Consider the following 19,868-nt stretch of genomic DNA (forward strand, 5'->3'; position numbering starts at 1 on the left):
AAATATTCTGATTATGTTTTATTTTATGTTGAAATGATTTTTGAGATATGATCATGGTATGGGTCATGAATCATTTTATGAAATACATGAGTATTTTAGTATTTTCCGCAGTGAATGCATATTCCGTGTGAATTGTAATTAAATGTTTAGGTGTTATTTGAAATGAACAGGTGTATTGTATATTGTAGATAAATGCTGTCGGTTTTTAAAAGCTTTTAATTTTTGAAAACGTCGATGTGACGCCCTTTTGAATTATATGCATGCTTATTCTCTGATTATATGTTTATTTATTTTGGGGTATAAAAGGGGTGTTACAATGGTTGTGTCGGATAAATTTTCGAGGACAAAAATATTCTAAGTAGGGGAGAGTTGTTACGCCCGTATTTCGATTTATTATTTAATTTGGATTATGTTGGTATTTATTGAGTTTTGGTGTATTTTGGGCGATTTAGTCGGTATTATTCCGGGATAGTGGATCGAGAGTTAATTGAGAATTTTAATATTTTTCAGTATTAGAAATATCATTGGAATAACATTTGGAGTTTTGGGAATTTTCTGAGTAATTAAGATTAGAACGAGAATTTAAGACGAAGAGTAAAAAGGGAGTATACTGTGAGTAAATTAAATGGGCTTGTGAGAGTTATGCAGTATGTGAATACTTTGTTGGCCCAATCGGAATTAGTGACGCATCATCACTTAGGTTTTGGAAAAACCAGTAACATAATTTTTGGGAAAAGATAACAAAGCTGCAGAGAGAAGAGGAAAAAGAGATACGAGAGCTATGTCGTGAAGAGGAAACTGGAAGAATTTGCGAAGCCAGAAGCTTGGAATTCGATCGGAAATCGTAGAGCGGACTCCGAATATAAGGTAAGGGGGGGTTCTTGCTCTATAAACGGGGATATGATGGACCATATGTGGGGTTTAGGAAATTAATATTATCTTTATGTGTTGGTATGATTTTTGGTGTCTGTGATGTTGCTGGGTGAATTCTTCTGGAAATTATGTATAAAAATATCTTGCTATGTGATAATTGTTTTGATCCTGTAATGTCTGTGATTTGGAATAAATGGAATTTCTGCTTGATGAATAATTTTTTGTGCTATGAATGAATTGGTGATGTTGTGATGTTCAATTTTCTGGAATTGGAATTGAATTGGAATTTTGATCGATATATATTATGTAATGTGAACAGAGTCGTGATGTTGTAGTGATGAATTCTGAGACTGAACATTCTCTGAGTTGGTAATTGGTGAGGACGAGGAAAAACTAAGTTTGCAAAAGAGGAGAAAGTTGTAGGGACAGAGTCACATATAAGGGACGGAAGTCCCTTAATTTTTAAGAAGAGGAAAGACCCACTTTGCAGTGGGGCGGGCGGCCCTAAGGGGAAGGGGTGGGCGCCCTTTTTGTGTGGTGAGGGAGTCCCTTTGGTGGGACGAGCATCATGAGAGATGGGGACGGGAATCTTTAGTTCATTCACATCATTTAACCACTTTTCGGATAATAACTAAATTGAAATATTATAATTAGTGCCTTACTACTTAGGATTAGTTCTAGACTTAAATCAGTGCTAATAATATTAATGTCATAACATTCTAAGTAGCTGACGGGGAGTTAGAAATACGTAGCAGGTGCATGCGACTAATGGAAACAAAATTGTATTAGTTATCGGAATGATTAATTAGCAGTACTATTATGTATTTGACAGTAGCAGAGTAACTTTTAGAAGTAGTAGGTGTCATACCCTAATTTTGACCCCCCTGAGATGTCACATCTCCAGACATTTCATCAACCAAAGACAAGTACCCAGGACAATCACTTAATTACCTAGTACTCAATCGATGGTGTTCAAGAACAAAGAAGCTCATGCAAAGGATCAATCAATAAGAAAATGACCTATAATACAATCATAGGACTCAAAATGATTCATTCATTCACCTATGTTGTTTAAACACCAGTCATCAGGACTCAGGTTTGTTCAGGTCACCAAACTAGGGTTTTGAGCCTATCAAGGACTAAAATCAGGGCCCACATCTGGGAGACCCTAAAAAGCTCCTAGGAATCACTCAAAGTGTTCATTCATCTTCAAATGATCCCTATGACAATATCCAATGGGAATTGTAATTCAATTCAAGATCCACAATCATCAATTTCATCTGGCCTACAAATTAGGGTTTTTGACCTAATTCACCTATACAGTTGACTTTTAATCAGGACATGGTTCCACAACCCAAACCATGGCTCAAGAACCTCTACTATCTCAATATGATCCACTCATATCATCCATTTGAAGAGGGTAGCTTGATTCACCTGAAATCTCCAAAAAAATCACAATTTACCTAGAAAAGTCAACTGTACAATATCACCTTTGACTTTTTGGATTTTTTGTCAACCATGGACCTTTGAAGATCAAAATCATCAATATATGGTTATTGAAGTCATTTGACCAAGAAAAATCAAGAAAATCAATCACGAATCAAAAAGTCAAAGATTGACTTTTCACACTTAGAAATTTTTCCTAAGTGTTTAAAGGTCTCTTTTTTCCAAACTTTTGGAAGGGAATATCTCAAAATTTTACCTACACAACTCAAAAAACTCCCAACATCAAAGTTGTAGATTTTTGTCCAATAAACAACTTTGTCACATATAATGTTTTGGCTAAAAATCAACTATTGAAGAGATATGGAGCTTCAAAGTTGCTGCATTCATGAAACTAGCAAAGAAACCCTAGTTTTCTTCAAACTTCATGGGACATTTTCACTAATTTCCTTAAATATTTTGAAGAAACTCCAAACTAATGAATTGAAGTACATATCAAGGGCTTTCCAAATTGTTCTCAACCTCCTCTAAATTCTTTTTGAGCTAGGAGTTATGCTTGTCCATAGTTAGGCTCATGAAGTGAAATTACAAGTCATGACCAATTTTTGTTTGGTCATTTTTATGCAAAAGTCTACACTAATTGGTGCCTCTAAACTTCAGAAACATCATAAGGGATAGGATGGAATCATTTGCATCATTGCACAAATATTTGATGGGAATATTCCAAAAACCAAAACATGTGATTTTGTAATGATTACATTTGTGAATTTATGGCAAACAATGATTCATCAATTGGAATCCTTGCTAAGCCAATTAGATCTCACTTATGCAACAAAATTGTCCCCTAAGATCATACAAGATCGATGGCTAGGGAGTTGATCAAGTGGAATCAAAATTGTCATCTTTGCATTTTGGATATTCTTTGAATTTCTTCATGGCCAAGAAACCAAAATGACTTCACTAAGCAAGCTCACTCCATCAAACTACTCGGAGCTCTTTGCCTATAAATAGAAGTTCCTTCCTCAATATCAAACACACCAAAGCAACTCAAAGTTCTTTCTTTCTCACTCTCTCCCTTTTGCTTATCATTTTCAAAAGGTCTTTAGTAAGAATCAATTTCTTCAAACCAAAGCTTCTCTTCTGAAAGTAAGCCTTCTAACATATCAAGGGGGCTTAGTAGAAGTGATCCAAGTACTTGGAACATTTCTGGAAGTGGAAGAACACCTTATTCACTCTCAATTTGAAGCAAAGTCAGTTGGATGAGCACAGAGCAATTCAGGAGGTGTCAAAGCTATTGGAGCATACCAACATGTTCCTTAGGGTATAGTGAAGCTATTCAGATGCCTACAACACATCTACAACCACATAATCACTATCCTCCATGTTCACTTGGAGCTCAAATAGAAGGTATCGAGTAGAGCAATTCTGAAGTATTCAAGTTGAAACAAGCATTCAATTAGCTTCACTGAGTTACCAGGAAGCTTTTGCAATCATTCAGCCAGAGCCAGAAGCTCTCCACCATCACCACGACCTCCATTTTCAGAGGTATTTTTTCAAACTCCAACACTCTTATTCAAGTACTCTTTGCAATATATCTCGATACCAGTTTTCTCAGCATCATTAGAGGATTAAAAACCCTCTATCATCATTCATTTATTCTTCAGCATTGTCATTTAATTTCATTTTCAATTTTTAGGGTTCTTCACGTATTTTAGATAATTCAGTAGCTATATTTAATTATAGTTTATGATAGTTACATATTTGAAACCGTGAGAGGATTTAGAGCAAGTTTGAAGTTTACATCATCTAATATGGTTGAGATTTTAGAGAGTTGGAAATTCAAATTTTCAACAAGCTTGAGGTTGAAGACGAAGATGGTGGTGGCGCCATTTTCAAACATTCAGGGACAAGTTTAGTATATTTTTATTGCAAGTCGTATACATAACGAATGCATCGTTACAACCCAGTTGGTAATGTGAGTTTGTGTGAAGCGCGTGCCCAAGGCCTGGGGTTCGAATCCCCCTCGCCCCAGACCTTTGATTTTATTTTTTTCATTTGTTCTATGCACTTGTTAACATATGTATTGCACTGGAGTAACCACAATAACACCAAGCGCGCGTTGGTTGGTTGGTGTGTGTTTTGAGAATTGGCTTCAAGGGCGTGGGTTCAAACCATGGTGAGGCCACAACAAATTTTTTACCACTTGTTCATTTCATTTTTATTCACAACTTTAGCTAACTAATTCACCCTTCAAATTAAATAATTTTTGTTTGATTTTTCACACACTTGTCATTTAATATATCTATTTTATGAATAATCAAAAAAATCACAAAAATATTATTTATTTAATATATTTTCATTAGGTTTAAAATGGTGTGTTTTTTTTTTTTTTTTAACCAAGCGGTTGAGCTCCATTGGCAAGGAGCCCCGTCCAAGGACGTACTCGGGGAATACCGAGTTCGATTCCCAGGCGGAACAATCTTGCTTGGCCAGTGCGCATGCCTCTCCGCACGAGCCGGATTTGTGGCCCACCTGTGGTGGGTCGACACCGGTGCAAATAGCAAAAAAAAAAAAAAAAAATGGTGTGTTTTTTAAGTATTTTAAAATACTTTTAATATATGTTTTCATTGAATTTTCAAAACCTAATCACTTTGTAAATATTTTGTGATAAAACCCTATTTATTTAGGTCTTAATTAGGTGTAGACTTTGCCATTACCCTAATTAAGTTGACTTTTGTCAATTTTCAACTTTTTTCAAACCTCGATCAAACAAACGATTAAGGTTTTCATTCAACAAAACCTTACATCCAACAAAAGTCTTCAACTGTTTTTCATAAACAGTAAATCAATTTTAAATGGGCCTCTAATAGAGTGTAAGACCCAACACCTTCTTCTTTTCATAGTTTGTTTTCAAACTCATCTTTTAACAGAAAATTTCTCGGTATTGAAGGGCATTATTCCCGGTGAAACTCTTCATATATACCTATGTGACCTAGTATCCATCCTTACTTCTTCTGTTTAAAAAAAAACATTTCAAAACTGTTTTCAATAAACATTCAACTGTTTACAATCAAACTTTCAATCTTGTTTTCAAAACAACAACAACTTCAAATCAATTGCCTTTGGGCCTCTCCTTGATTCTAAGACCCAACCCCTCCTGTACATACAGCTTTCAAAGGCCTCCTCTTCATCCAAGTTAGGCTTTATAGCTTTCAATTTACAAGCTTTCATTTAAATTCCTGTGAAAATATCAACTGTACATATATAAACTGTTTAGAACTCCGTCTGAGAACAACCTTAGAACAAATAAACTATATATATATATATATTATAGGACTATGGCCTAGGACTGAGAATGTCTTCCCGGTGAAGGCTCTTTCCTAATTAGAATTCCTTAGTGTAAACCTCAAGATGAATTATTCCCGGTGAAACATCTTGAAAAAAGCCTTAGAACAAAAATAGGGCACATCCACCCAAGAGGAATTATTCCCGGTGAAACCTCTTACCCATTTTCTTAGAGCCAAATAAGTTCAAAACCAACATAGCTTTCTCTTGTGCTATAACAAGGACTCTCGATTAGCCTCCTTTTGGGCTTAAAATACAAGGACCCACAGGCTTCTTAAAAGCATATTCACAGCTTTCTCTTGAGCTTGTATACAAGGACCCATCAGGTTTCTTATAAACATAGGAACAGGTCTTTAGTCACCTTTTAGCCTACCATGGTGAGATTCTTCTACTCTTCAAACCAGATTTTAAATAAGCTAAGAATGTCTCAATCTCAGTATTGAGTTCACCTTTGGAATGAGAGACATGGACAGTCTCTGTCACCCATATCTTCAATCTCCAGTGAGTCTTCTCCTTAGTAGAGTCTAGATTCCACATCTGAAATATCCTTAGTCAGAGTCAGCCTTAATCTTGGGCTCTAAACAAGAAGTCTAAAACAATTCCTTTCATAAGTCAAAACCCCTGGAAAGGGTCGGCCTCCAAAATCAATCCTTCAAATCCAAATTTCCTGGAAAGGGTTAGCTTCCAAAAACAACTTTCATTTCAAACCTTCAAAACTACCCAGTAGAGTCAACCCTGGGTCAGTCTCATTCACTCAAACAAATTCCCCAGTAAGGTCAACCTCCAACTCTGGGCTTTCATTCATCAATCCCTACTTAATAAAAGCACAGTCCCCAGAAGGGTCAACCTTCAATCTATGAACAACAGAGTAACCCTTAGTAGAGTTAGCCTCAACCATGGGCTTTGTACAAGGCAGATATCCCCCTTTGAGTCAAAAGATCCAAAAATGGTAAATCTTTCCCCATCAAGAATTAGCCTCAACCTTGGGCTTTGTACAAGGAAGATAATAGAGTCTCCACAGTGAGTCTTTCCACTAAGTCAGCCACAACCTTGGGCTTTGTACAAGGCATAAAACAGAGTCATCCATAGTCTCCAAACTCTGTTTCCTCAACAGTCAGCCACAACCTTGGGCTTTGTACAAGGTAGAAAAATAGAGTCTCCCTAGGTAGAGTCAGACCCAATTCTGGGCTTTGTACAAGGCAGAAAAATAGAGTCTCCCTAGGTAGAGTCAGCCACAATTCTGGGCTTTGTACAGAACACTAAATAAGCCTTTCAATCAAATAAAATAAACACTCTCCAACTAGAGTCAGCCACAATTCTGAGCTTCATACAGAACACAAAATCATTCAGTCAAAAGCCAATTCCCAGTGGAGTCAACTCCCAGAGTCAATAAAACCTCTTTTAAGCCTCAAGCTTGGGCCTCATACACGCCAGTCAAATTCAAATATTTCATACAGTAGATAGACATGATTTGTCTCTATAGAGAGATATTTCTCCTATTTCACCACATTCAAAATTACAAACATTTCAATTTCAATTTCAAACATTCTCCCATTTAAGACTCTAAAAGGCATGCTCTGAGGCACACACACCTAGACTTGTACACTTTCCCTAAACTGGTTGAAAATCTTTCTTTCATTCAAGAGACACGCGACAGGCATACTTGCACACAACCAAGTAAGGTCCATCTCTTACGAAACGAACCCATCTTTTCTGTCACTTCAAATGTTTATGGTGGAATAGTAGAAATATCTCTCTGTAAAGATGACTTCATGTCTCTTTCCTGTAAACACAGATTTAATCCAAGCATCAACCTTGAGCTTCAAGCAAGGCACTTAAAAATCAATTCATTTCCCTAATTAGTTCCCCGAACTACAAAAAGCTCTGACTTCCATTAGGGATATGTAGGCATGAGATTCACAAGGAATCTCAGCGAGCTAATCAAAAACCAAAAACAGCCAGTTCATCTGTCTTTCAAATAAATTCAATTCAATTCTCTCTCCTAACACAAAGGAGAAATTTCCCAATCAATTAGCAAACACAAACACATAGACACAGAGAAGGTTCACGTAGAGTACTACAGATATGTAGGGTGCTTAAAACCTTCCCTATGTATAACTGACCTCCCGGACTCCAGAACATCTGATTAGGTGAAATCCCCACACCTAGAAAACTCCTAGGGTTTATTTGAGATATTTTTCCCCTTCCTCCTCATAGGATAATTAAAAATTTCGTGTGCTATCATAGGAAGAACTGAAATAAAATTCATCCCACAAGGGCGCCTCTCTCCTTCCAAATTTCGCGTGAAGGGTCCGGCGTGCCGTCTTCCTAAGTGAAACGGGGAGGTAAAAAAAATGACACCACAGAAAAATGGCGACTCTGCTTGGGACAAGCAATATCATTGGTTTTCATCCAAACCAATGGTTGACCTGTGTTGGTCCAACCCCAATGAGGAATTAGGGATGCCAAATTCCCCCTCAAACAAGAGTGGTCCTGCCTAACCTCTGTGTCATTTCATGTGTTTGCTGCATTTATACTTGTATATTTTTATGGGTTATGTATCGGGAAAGGGCTTGATTCCCCCTTGTGGTGAGAAATCCTATACCCGGATTTGAGTGCAACATAAGATAGGATTGAGGATGTCTTCTTGGTGAAGCCTCTAATCTTGGTTCCCAAATCTACTCTTGGGATTTGCCTGGCTGGTTGTGATTAACTGCGCCAATGCATTCCGAGACTGATTTGTACCAGGAGGACCTAGAAACTCTTTAACCCCACTTAAAGCCTCTTAGGACGTAGAGCGGTGATTACGAAAGTAATTGTCACGCAGATACTACACTCAAAGAAAACTCTCTTGAAGATACCAGTCAACGTATCTTTAAGGTTGAGCAAAAACTCTGAGACCCCTAGAACCCATTCTACAGGTACAAAAATAAAAATCCTTAGTTTACCCTGGGGCGAGGTTAGAGATGTGACTCCATGACAACTATACCCTTCTACCCCATGTTTGCTAAAAACTCTTGTGTGCGCATTCATGCATTCATCATAATAATAAAAAAAACAAAGAGTCTTTTTCGAGTCGTTTTTCAAGGAAACTAAATAACGAACATTTTGAACTTCAGAGAGAGAAAGAGAAAAACAGTGAAAGGACTTAAGGATATATACCATGGATTACGGAAGTAAGAGAGCTAGGAAATACACCTTCAAAATTCCTAAGGTCGAGGAATTGGAAAAGCTCGGAAAACTGGTGGTCAACCCCCAGGCTTTCAAGAAGTATGGAAAACTTCTGCCTTTTCTCAATACCAACATTGTGGATGGGATCCTTCCCACTTTGGTGCAGTTTTACGATTCAACGTATCACTGCTTCACCTTTCCAGATTATCAACTCATGCCTACGTTGGAGGAGTACTCTCGTCTAATTGGAATACCCGTGTACGCACAAGATCCGTACTCCGGTTTGGAAAAGAACCCTGAAGATGTCATCATTGCTGCAACTACTCCCTTGAACGTAGTCGACCTCACAACTCATATGGTGAGTAAAGGAGGAATTCAAGGATTGCCCTCCAAGTTCCTAATGGATCAAGCTCGGTACTTTGTCAACATCCAAGATATGAGTGCTTTTGAGGACAACTTGGCATTGCTCATCTATGGATTGTTTTTGTTCCCTAACATTGACAACTTCGTCGACATCAACGTAATTAAGATCTTCTTAATTGGAAATCCAGTTCCAACCTTGCTTGCGGATGCTTACCACCCTGTGCATTCAAGAAACCTGCATCAAGGAGGATTAATCACATGTTGTGTACCGTTGTTATACGAATGGTTCGTCTCGCACTTGCCGAAGTCTAGAACTTTCTAGAACCTGAGGGATGGCCTCTACTGGTCACAGAAAATCATGTCCCTCACTCACTCGGACATTGACTGGTGTAGTCCCGACAACGACGAAACCAACATCATCTACAGTTGCGGAAGCTATCCCAACGTACCCCTTATTGGAACTAAGGGAGGAATACGTTATAATCCAGCTTTAGCCCGTCGTCGACACGTCTATCCCATGAAAAATGTACCAAGTAGCATTCAATTGGAGGGTCTGTTCTTCAAGAACATCGATGATCATGGTAACATACTAAAAAAGGAAATTGTCCAAGCCTGGCGTCTTGTTCGCAGAAAAGGGAGAAGATTGTTAGGAAAACATCTTTGTATCTCCCTGGATCCTTACCTTCAATGGGTACGCGTCAAGGCATTCAAGCTCAGGATGCCATATCAATTTCAAGAACCTATTCCCCTAAGGGAGCCAATCTTCCTTTTCTCCACCGATGTTGAGAAACTATAAGCAGCATTAACCAAGGTATGTGAAGAAAGAAATGCTTGGAGAAACAAATATCGAATCTTCAACACGGAAAATGTTGAGATTCAGAACATCCTAAGGAGGAAGGATGAGTTACTTGAAGTACTCGAACGAAAAGTGACACAAACTTCACTTTCTTAGCATATCCCTCCTGCTACCTGCTTCCTTAAAAAACATATCTTTAATTGCATGCATCACTTTAGTCGTAAGCACTGACACGAGAATTGTCGCGGTCCTAATCGTCACTTTCCTTACTCCAGAAAGAGAGGAGGAGAAGGAGGTGAAGAAAGGCATTTAAGCTGTCTCATTCATACAACACTCGTTCAAATCGCAAGAAAAGAATGGACGACTTAGAGCAAGAGAATGGAGAACTCAGAGAAGAGGTCACTACTCTCAAAGAATTTGTTGAAAGGCTCAACAACATGGTAGAAGCCCTGGTGGTTGCACAAAGTTGACCTCCTCCAGAAGAACCACAAAGGACTGTGGTTTCCGAGATTGTTTCTACTCCTATTCCTGAGTATACCATGCCGCCCAACCGACCATGGGGCATGCCGTATAAATTCACTCCAAAAGGGTACATACCCCCAGTTTCTGAAGTTCCAAGGGTCACAATGGATATGCATCCACCAAAGGGTTACAGACCTTTGGAAATTGAAGTTCCAAGAGTAACTGCAACGGGTTTCACACAACAGAATGCTGAGATACCAAGATCTGCTGCCATCATAACTTCTCCACAGCCGATTGTGCATACTTTTCCTCTGTCAGGCGGACAAGTGTATCATCACGCTCCCAGTGAGGATGCTGGCGTGTATGGAAGATTGGACGAGTTCCAAGAACAGTTTCCGCAAATGCAGAAGGAACTCAAGACTCTCCGAGGACAAAATCTATTTGGAAAGAACGTTGCAGACCTCTATCTGGTTCCAAATGTTAAGATCCCTCACAAATTCAAAGTACCAGATTTCGAGAAGTACAAAGGGAATTCATGCCCACAAAGTCACCTCGTGATGTACGCTCGGAGGATGTCTACTCAAACTGATAATCAACAATTGCTCAATCATTATTTTCAAGACAGCCTGACTGGTGCTGCACTCAAATGGTACATGAACTTGGACAGTTCAGAGTTTCGTACTTTTCGAGACCTCGGAGAGGCCTTCGTCAAACAGTATACGTATAATCTGGATATGGCTCCCGACAGAGATCAACTCTGATACATGACTCCAAAGGATAAAGAGTGTTTCAAAGAATACGCTCAGAGATAGTGTCAAGTGGCTGCTCAAATTTGTCCTCCTCTTGAAGAGAAAGAAATGACAAAAATCTATCTCAAGACTTTGAGTCCATTCTACTACGGAAGAATGGTCACCAGCGCACCTAGTGACTTTACCAAGATGGTAAACATGGGCGTACATCTAGAAGAAGCAGTTCGAGAAGGACGCTTGAACAAAGAATCAGAATCTTCTATTGGTCCTAGGAAGTACAAAAGTTCTTTCCAGAAGAAAAAGGATCAAGACATCAGCAATGTCTTACACAAATCAAGAAAGAGGTTTCAACCTCAAGTTGCCGCAGTAACTCTGGTTGTTAGCTCAGCGCCAGCTTATCGACTTCAGGTTTCTCAACAACTGTTTAAACAAAGGCCACAACAACCTCAGCAACAGGTTCGGCCACCAAATTTCAACAATCGGGCACCGAGGTATCCTGCCTTTGACCCCGTACCAATGCCGTATGCGGAATTGTTTCCAACTCTACTAGACAAAGGACTTATTCAGACAAAAAGTCCTCCAAATCCGCCGAATGATTCTTCACCTTGGTTCAACGCTGGCCAATCTTGTCCCTATCATCAGGGAGCACCAGGTCACAGCATCGAGAACTGCCTCTGTTTCAAGATCGAAGTTCAAAGATTAGTAAAGAGTGGAATGCTATCCTTCAAAGATACTAATCCCAATGTTCAAGCAAATCCTTTGCCGCAACATAAAGAAACTTCGGTAAACCTGGTGGATCAACACCACAATGTCGTTCAAATCTCTGACATCTGTCAGATAGGGGAAAATCTCGTCAGAATGCACGCTAGACAAGCTGGGTACGTCCACGTACCACCTCACAACTACTTCACATGTGAAATTTGTCCTAAGAATAATCAAGGATGTGCTGTAGTTCAAGCTGCATTGCAAGAGCAAATGGATTTAGGACGGATTCAACACATCCGAGTCAAAACTGAATACGACATTAACATTGTTCAAGGATGTCCAGGAGAATACAAGATCTACAAGGTTGAAGATCTCGAATGATCGGTAGTCAGGTTTCATAAGACTTTAAATGGAGTTTCCTACTTCGGAACAGATTTCCATCCTTACAGTAGATGCAGAATTTGTCGAAGACATTCACGGGGATGTTTGCGCGTCTGCAACGACATTCAGAAACTAATGGATGACAATACCATTACAGTTCTTGCCAACAGAGAAGATGACAAAGTCTTTACCGTATCTCCTCAGATTAATCATGTTGAACCGATGCAAGTTAAGTATGACAGCAGGAAGACGGCAATTTCTCCATTAGTCATCTACTTACCAGGTCCCATACCGTATGAGTCCGACAAGGCTATACCATACAAGTACAACGCTACATTCATTGAAAATGGTAAGAAAATACCATTATCATATGTTGTCAACATTGCTGATGTTAGTCGAGTCACTAGAAGTGGACGAGTCTTCAACAAAACAACAGAAAATGTGGAAAAACCTTCGGAAGAAGCACCACATAAACAAAACAATCATCCGACCAATGCTGTTCAAGCAAAAGAAAATGATGAGATCTTGAAATTAATCCAAAGGAGTGAATACAACATTGTAGATCAACTGCTACATACTCCATCTAGGATATTTGTGCTTTCCCTACTATTGAGTTCTGAGGCTCATAGGGAAGCTCTACAGAAAGTTTTGGAACAAGCTTTCATAGAACCCGGCGTTACCATAGGGCAATTCAACAACATCGTTGCCAACATCTCCGCGGGAACTAATATAAGTTTCTGTGACGAAGATCTTCTTGAAGAAGGAATTGGTCATAATCTGCCACTCAACATCTCAGTTAGCTGCAAGGCTGATGTTCTCACAGGGGTTTTAATAGACAATGGATCCCCTCTCAACATCATGCCCAAATCAACTTTGTCAAGATTATCCTTCGAGTATTTCCCTTTGAGGGACAGTAACGTCATCGTCAAAGCGTTCAATGGATCGAGGAAGTCAGTTTTTGGATAAGTCGATCTTCCCATAACTATTGGACCTCACACTTTCAAAATCACTTTTCATGTTATGGATATCCAGGCAGCATACAGTTGTTTGCTAGGTCGCCCATGGATTCATGAAGCTGGGGAAATTACGTCAACACTTCATCAGAAATTGAAGTTCATACGAAATGACAAATTGGTGACCGTATGTGGAGAACGAGCTCTGATCGTCAGTAGCCTGTCGTCATTCTCCGACATAGAACCAAAAGAAGTTGCTGGAACTAAATTCCAAGCACTTTCCATTAACTGCATACACCGAGTCTTCCCTCGTTGTCTAAATAAAACTCATCACACATATGCAGATTAATCATAAAATACCCCGTTAAAACATGCGATCACATGACTTCTCCAAGCTTTGAGTTTCCTGTATTCGAGGCAGAGTAAGAAGAAGACGAAGAAATATCTGGAGAAATTTCTCGATTGCTCCAACAAAGGGAAGAGGCCATTCAGCCATACAATGAGCCTTTAGAGATCATTAACCTTGGTTCCGACGAAAACAGAAAAGAGGTTAAGATTGGAGCTTCGCTCAATTCAGAAATCAGAGAGAGTTTGATACAACTACTCAAAGAATTCTCAGATGTCTTCGCTTGGTCCTATCAAGATATGCTAGGGTTGGATACCAGTATAGTGGAGCATCACTTACCATTAAAGCCAGAATGCCCTCCGGTCAAGCAAAAATTGAGAAGGACTCATCCAGAGATGGCCATAAAAATCAAAGAGGAAGTTCAAAAGCAAATCAACACTGGTTTCCTCGTCACTTCCGTATACCCACAGCGGTTAGCTAACATTTTTCCCGTTCCTAAGAAAGACGGAAAAGTCCGTGTATGCGTCGACTACAGAGATTTGAATAAAGCTAGCCCTAAGGATGACTTTCCTCTACCACATATTGACATGTTGGTTGACAGTACAGCAAAATCCAACGTTTTCTCATTCATGGACGGATTTTTGGGATACAACCAAATCAAAATGGCACCTGAAGACATGGAGAAAACAACTTTCATCACCCCCTGGGGAACGTTCTGCTACCGCGTTATTCCTTTTGGACTAAAGAACGCAGGGGCAACCTATCAAAGAGCCATGACTACACTTTTCCATGATATGATGCATAAGGAAGTGGAAGTCCATGTGGACGACATGATTGCCAGATCAGAAAATTATGAAGATCATATACAGAATCTGTCAAAGCTATTTCAGCTCTTACAGAAGTTTCAGCTTCGCCTGAACCCCAACAAGTGAACCTTTGGTGTCTACTCAGGAAAACTCCTTGGTTTCATCGTCAGCAAATGAGGAATTGAAGTAGATCCAGACAAAGTCAAGGCAATTCAAGAAATACCTTCGCCCAGAACCGAGAAACAAGTTAGAGGATTTCTTGGACGTCTGAATTACATCTCGAGATTCATATATCTAATGACTGCAACTTGTGCTCCAATTTTCAAACTTCTACGGAAAAATCAAAGTTGCGTCTGGTAAGACGATTGTCAGAAAGCGCTCAACAGCATCAAGGAATATTTGCTCGAACCACCCATCTTGTCTCCTCTAGTGGAAGGAAGACCTTTGATAATGTACTTAACTGTCTTAGAATATTCCATGGGTTGTGTCCTTGGACAACAAAATGAGACAAAAAGAAAAGAGCAGGCCATCTACTACCTGAGCAAGAAATTCACTGATTGTGAATCCCGCTACTCCATGCTCGAGAAAACCTGTTGTGCTTTGGCCTGGGTTGCCAAGCGTCTCCGCCAATACATGATTCGACATACTACTTGGTTGATCTCCAAGATGGATCCAATCAAGTACATCTTTAAAAAGCCTGCCTTAACCGGGAGAATTGCCCATTGGCAGATGCTGTTATCAGAATACGACATTAAGTATCACGCTCAGAAAGCCGTGAAAGGAAGAATCCTAGTTGATCACTTGGCTCACCACCCACTCAATGATCATGAATAAACCAGATTTGACTTTCCGGACGAGGACGTCATGTACCTCAAGATGAAAGATTACGACGAGCCACTACCAGACGAAGGATGTAAGATAGGATCCCAGTGGGCTTAATCTTTGACGGAGCCGTCAATGCTTATGGACGAGGAATTGGGGCAATCATTGTTACCCCTCGAGGTACCCATATTCCATTTACCTCCAGATTAACTTTCAAATGCACAAACAATGGGGCCGAATATGAAGCTTGCACCATGGGTCTCGAAGAAGCCGTGGATCTAAGAATCAAACACTTGGATGTATACGGAGATTCTGCTTTGGTCATCAATCAAATCAAAGGAGAATGGGAAACACGCCAACCTGGGCTAATCCCTTACAAAGACTACGCGAGAAGATTGTTACCATTCTTCGAAAGGGAAGATTTTCATCACATTCCTCGTGAAGAAAACAACTTGGCTGATGCATTAGCCACACTCTCTTCCATGATTAGGATAAATCATTGGAATGACATTCCTCAGATTAGTGTTATGCGCCTGGATAGGCCCGCCCATGTTTTCACAGTAGAAGCAATCATCGACAACAAACCGTGGTATCACGACATCAAAAACTTTCTTCAAAGACAAGATTACCCTCTTGGGACATCAAAGAAAGATAGGAAAACTTTGATTAATTTAGCTGGCAGATTCTTCCTGAATGAAGATGTTATGTACAAGAGAAACTTCGACATGGTTCTGCTCAGATGCGTTGATAGAAATGAAGCAGAAGCACTCATGAGAGAAATACATGAAGGTTCCTTTGGTACTCACACCAACGGACACACCATGACAAGGAAAATATTGAGAGCAGGATATTATTGGCTGAAGATGGAGTCAGATTGCTACAATATGCAAAGAGGTTTCACAAATGCCAAATCTACGCCGATAGAATTCATGTGCCACCATCTCTTCTCAACATACTCTCTTCCCCTTGGCCTTTCTCCATGTGGGGAATCGACATGATCGGAATGATTGAGCCAAAAGCGTCCAACAGACATCGCTTCATCTTGGTAGCCATAGACTATTTCACCAAGTTGGTCGAAGCAGCTTCATATGCAAACGTCACAAGACAAGTTGTCGTCAGATTCATCAAGAATCACATCATCTGTCGCTATGACATTCCTAGCAAGATAATCACTGACAATGGGTAAAATTTAAACAACAAAATGATGAAGGAACTTTTTGAAGAATTCAAGATTGAACATCACAACTCATCTCCTTACAGACCGAAGATGAATGGAGCTGTAGAAGAAGCTAACAAAAACATCAAGAAGATCGTTCAGAAAATGGTCGTCACTTACAAAGATTAGTATGAAATACTCCCGTTTTCTCTTCATGGTTACCGTACATCTGTACGTACTTCAACTGGAGAAACTCCTTTCTCCCTTGTGTATGGCATGGAGGCAGTCCTACCCGTAGAGGTCGAGATCCCATCAATGAGAGTCTTGATGGAGGCAAAATTAATAGAAGCCGAGTGGTGTCAAAACAGATTCGATGAGTTGAACTTAATCGAAGAAAAGCGCGTGACAGCTTTATGCCACGAACAGCTATATCAACAAAGAATGAAGAAAGCTTTCGACAAAAAGGTTCGGCCTCGCACAATCAAAGAAGGCGACCTTGTGCTAAAAAAGATTCAATCTTTTCTCACAGATTTGAGGGGCAAATGGACTCCCAATTATGATGGCCCATACGTGGTCAAGAGAGCTTTCTCGGGAGGTGCCTTAATATTCACGACTATGGATGGAGAAGAATTCACCCGTCCTGTAAACGTCAATGTAGTCAAGAAATACTTCGCCTAAATAATCAAATGAGCAGCTCGCTAAGTTGAAAACTCGCAAAGAGCGACTTAGGAAAAAAGGAGCGTCTCGGTGAATCGAAAACCCTAAAGGGGGATTCAGGAAAAAGTTAGAGACATAAATAAAAAAAATAATAATAAATCAATCCCGGTAGATTTAAAACCCGAAAGGGGTAATCTACGCAAAAGTTAGGGATGTATGGCAAGTAACTGTGTTCAGGACAAAATTGATCATCTAGAAAATCCATAGCAGAGTATTCATCATCAGTAGGTCATCTTCTACGAAGCAGGAATACAGCGTAAGTCAGAGTGGAAGGGAAAGATAACGGTCGTCACGTTTCAGCGTTGTCTTTTTCCCAAAATTTACCAATTTCCAACTTTGTAAATACTCCATGGAATCACGACTTCGGCTGATTACCATTCCATAAATAACAATTTGAGCCTTGTGCATTTTCTTTGCAATCGAGTCTTATTCAGTTTCTTAGAATGCATTTTTTTTAAGTCTGAAAGTCATTTTCTAGAAACAAACGTTTTCAAAATAAAATGAATTTACTTGCAAAATAAAGGTGAAATTTTTTTCTAAGGTTTACAAAAAAAACGAAGAATGCCAACAGTTGCTCCGAGAACGGTCGAGACTCCGGGAACGAAATTTCCCCACGAGGTCGTTTTGCGAACATCTCCCGATGGCAGATCTTCACTTCAAATCATTTCACTCACTTCAAACAGCGGACAACCGACAACCCGGTATCCCCAACGGAGTGCAAGCTACATTTTCAAGAAGAAGACATCTTCTGATCAACAAAAACTCAAGTCGTATCACAGGATTTCACATCCGCGAAATTCTATTCACATTCACTTTACATTTCATAATCATTATAACATTCATGCATACGCATCATACCATATGTCTGCACGGTCAGCATAGTCTAGTTAGGCTTTGATCATACTATTGCTTAAGTCGCATATACTTCAATTTAGGAATTTCCCGAACGAGAGATTCTTGTCAAAGAATCTTCATCAAAATCAAAGGTCCCCGGTGGGGGTTACCACGCTATTCTTTCAAGTCCCCGGTGGGGGTTACCACGCAATTCTTTCAAGTCCCCGGCGGGGGTTACCACACTATTCTTTCAAGTCCCTGGCGGGGGATACCACGTAATTCAAATCAAGTCCCCGGCAGGGGTTACCACGCAATTCACAAGAAACAAACAGCAGTCCAAGTCAAGACAGTTTGTTTTTCAGCCAGTTCAGCATGGCATATCTGAGTCAAACGTCATCAACTAAGACGACAGTTTCATCATGATCAGCAATCAACAGATCTCCTCAGCTGAGTCGTCTAACCACTTACAAGTTGATCAACTTCATTCTTACACGCCTCCCCAGAGAGTCCGTGTACATCAAACAAATGACTATCTCGATCGAGAAGTTTGTCTGATCCCAGAATACACGCATCGCCAACTGAGCGAATAAGTGATACCCTCAACAACACTGTGGTATTCGCGGATTATTTCCCCAATGGATCTCTTGCTAAGTTGATGAACCGCAGCCTTCCATGAAGACTGTAATACGGTGGGAGAACTGACTATTTAGAAATGTTGCGGATAGCAAAAGTCGCCACCGACTTTTATTTTATCCAATTTTTAGAAAGGCTAAAAGAACAGAAAAATACTTTTTTAAAAGAGTTTGAGTTTAGGGGGTAGGTTATACAAAGGGAAGGTTTAAAGCACCCTTTGTATCCATGGTTATCCATGGGCTCTTAATTGCTTAGCTCATTTTGTTTGTTTTCAAAAATGTTTGAAGTGTGGAAAAAGAATTTTGTTTAAGGACTTTAGCATGTAAATAAGCGTAGCCTTTTTGAAAATTGATTTTGAAAAGAGTGGGAAAAAGATTTTGAATTTAGAGCAAGCAATTAATAGCAACTACCCTAAGTTTTAAAATTTGTTCTATTTGCTCTTCAGGGCTATCCATACCATAGGAGGGTAGGAAGTCCTTTCATTGGATTTTGAAGGGTCATCGAGATTATCGTTCGCCACAAGACTGTCACCGCCATAAAGAGGGCAAGTAGTCTAAGTGAAGGATATAATAGTCATTTAATCTTTAGACAACAGACGAGGATACCTTAGCAATGGGGACAATCATCCTTTATAAGGCAACCTCTAGGGACAAAATGGATGATGAATGAACTGAGGGCAACATTTGCTTTAGGTATCCTCGGAATCGAGGGACTTGACTATTTTAAAGGCAACAAATAATAAGGCAACAAGGCAACAAATAATAAGACAAAAGGCAACAAGAGAGGTTACCCTAAAGGTGTGTGTGTGGCACAATCACGTGGTTAATTCAGATATCTTATCTTGTAATTAGTTATTCTAATTCAATTAACAGGCTTGCACTCCCTAGGATTACTAACCACGCAATTAAAAAATACAGAAATTAAAGGCAGAATTTAAAAGTCCTACGCTATTACAATAAACACCTGTAGGCAGAAAAATAAAGGCGGAAATATAAACCTAAACTATTACAATAAACACCTGCATGGAAAATAGAGGCAAAATATAGAAGAAATATAACTAAGCTATTACAAGGCTTTGGGGCAGATACATTATGAATCAAGAATTATATAATAATAAGGCAAAGGCAAATAAAAGGTATTGATAATCTTGATTAACCTAATTAATTTAAAAATCGGCTATTCTTGATTTATTTATTTTTATGAACCCTAATTTATTTTATATTATCCTAAATTATTAATCCTAATTTTTAAATCAATTACCTTAATTTAATCAATTATCTTAACTAATTAAATTAACTAATTAAATTAACTAA

The sequence above is a fragment of the Vicia villosa genome, unplaced genomic scaffold (genome assembly GCF_029867415.1).
Source record: "Vicia villosa cultivar HV-30 ecotype Madison, WI unplaced genomic scaffold, Vvil1.0 ctg.001948F_1_1, whole genome shotgun sequence".
NCBI lineage: Eukaryota > Viridiplantae > Streptophyta > Magnoliopsida > Fabales > Fabaceae > Vicia > Vicia villosa.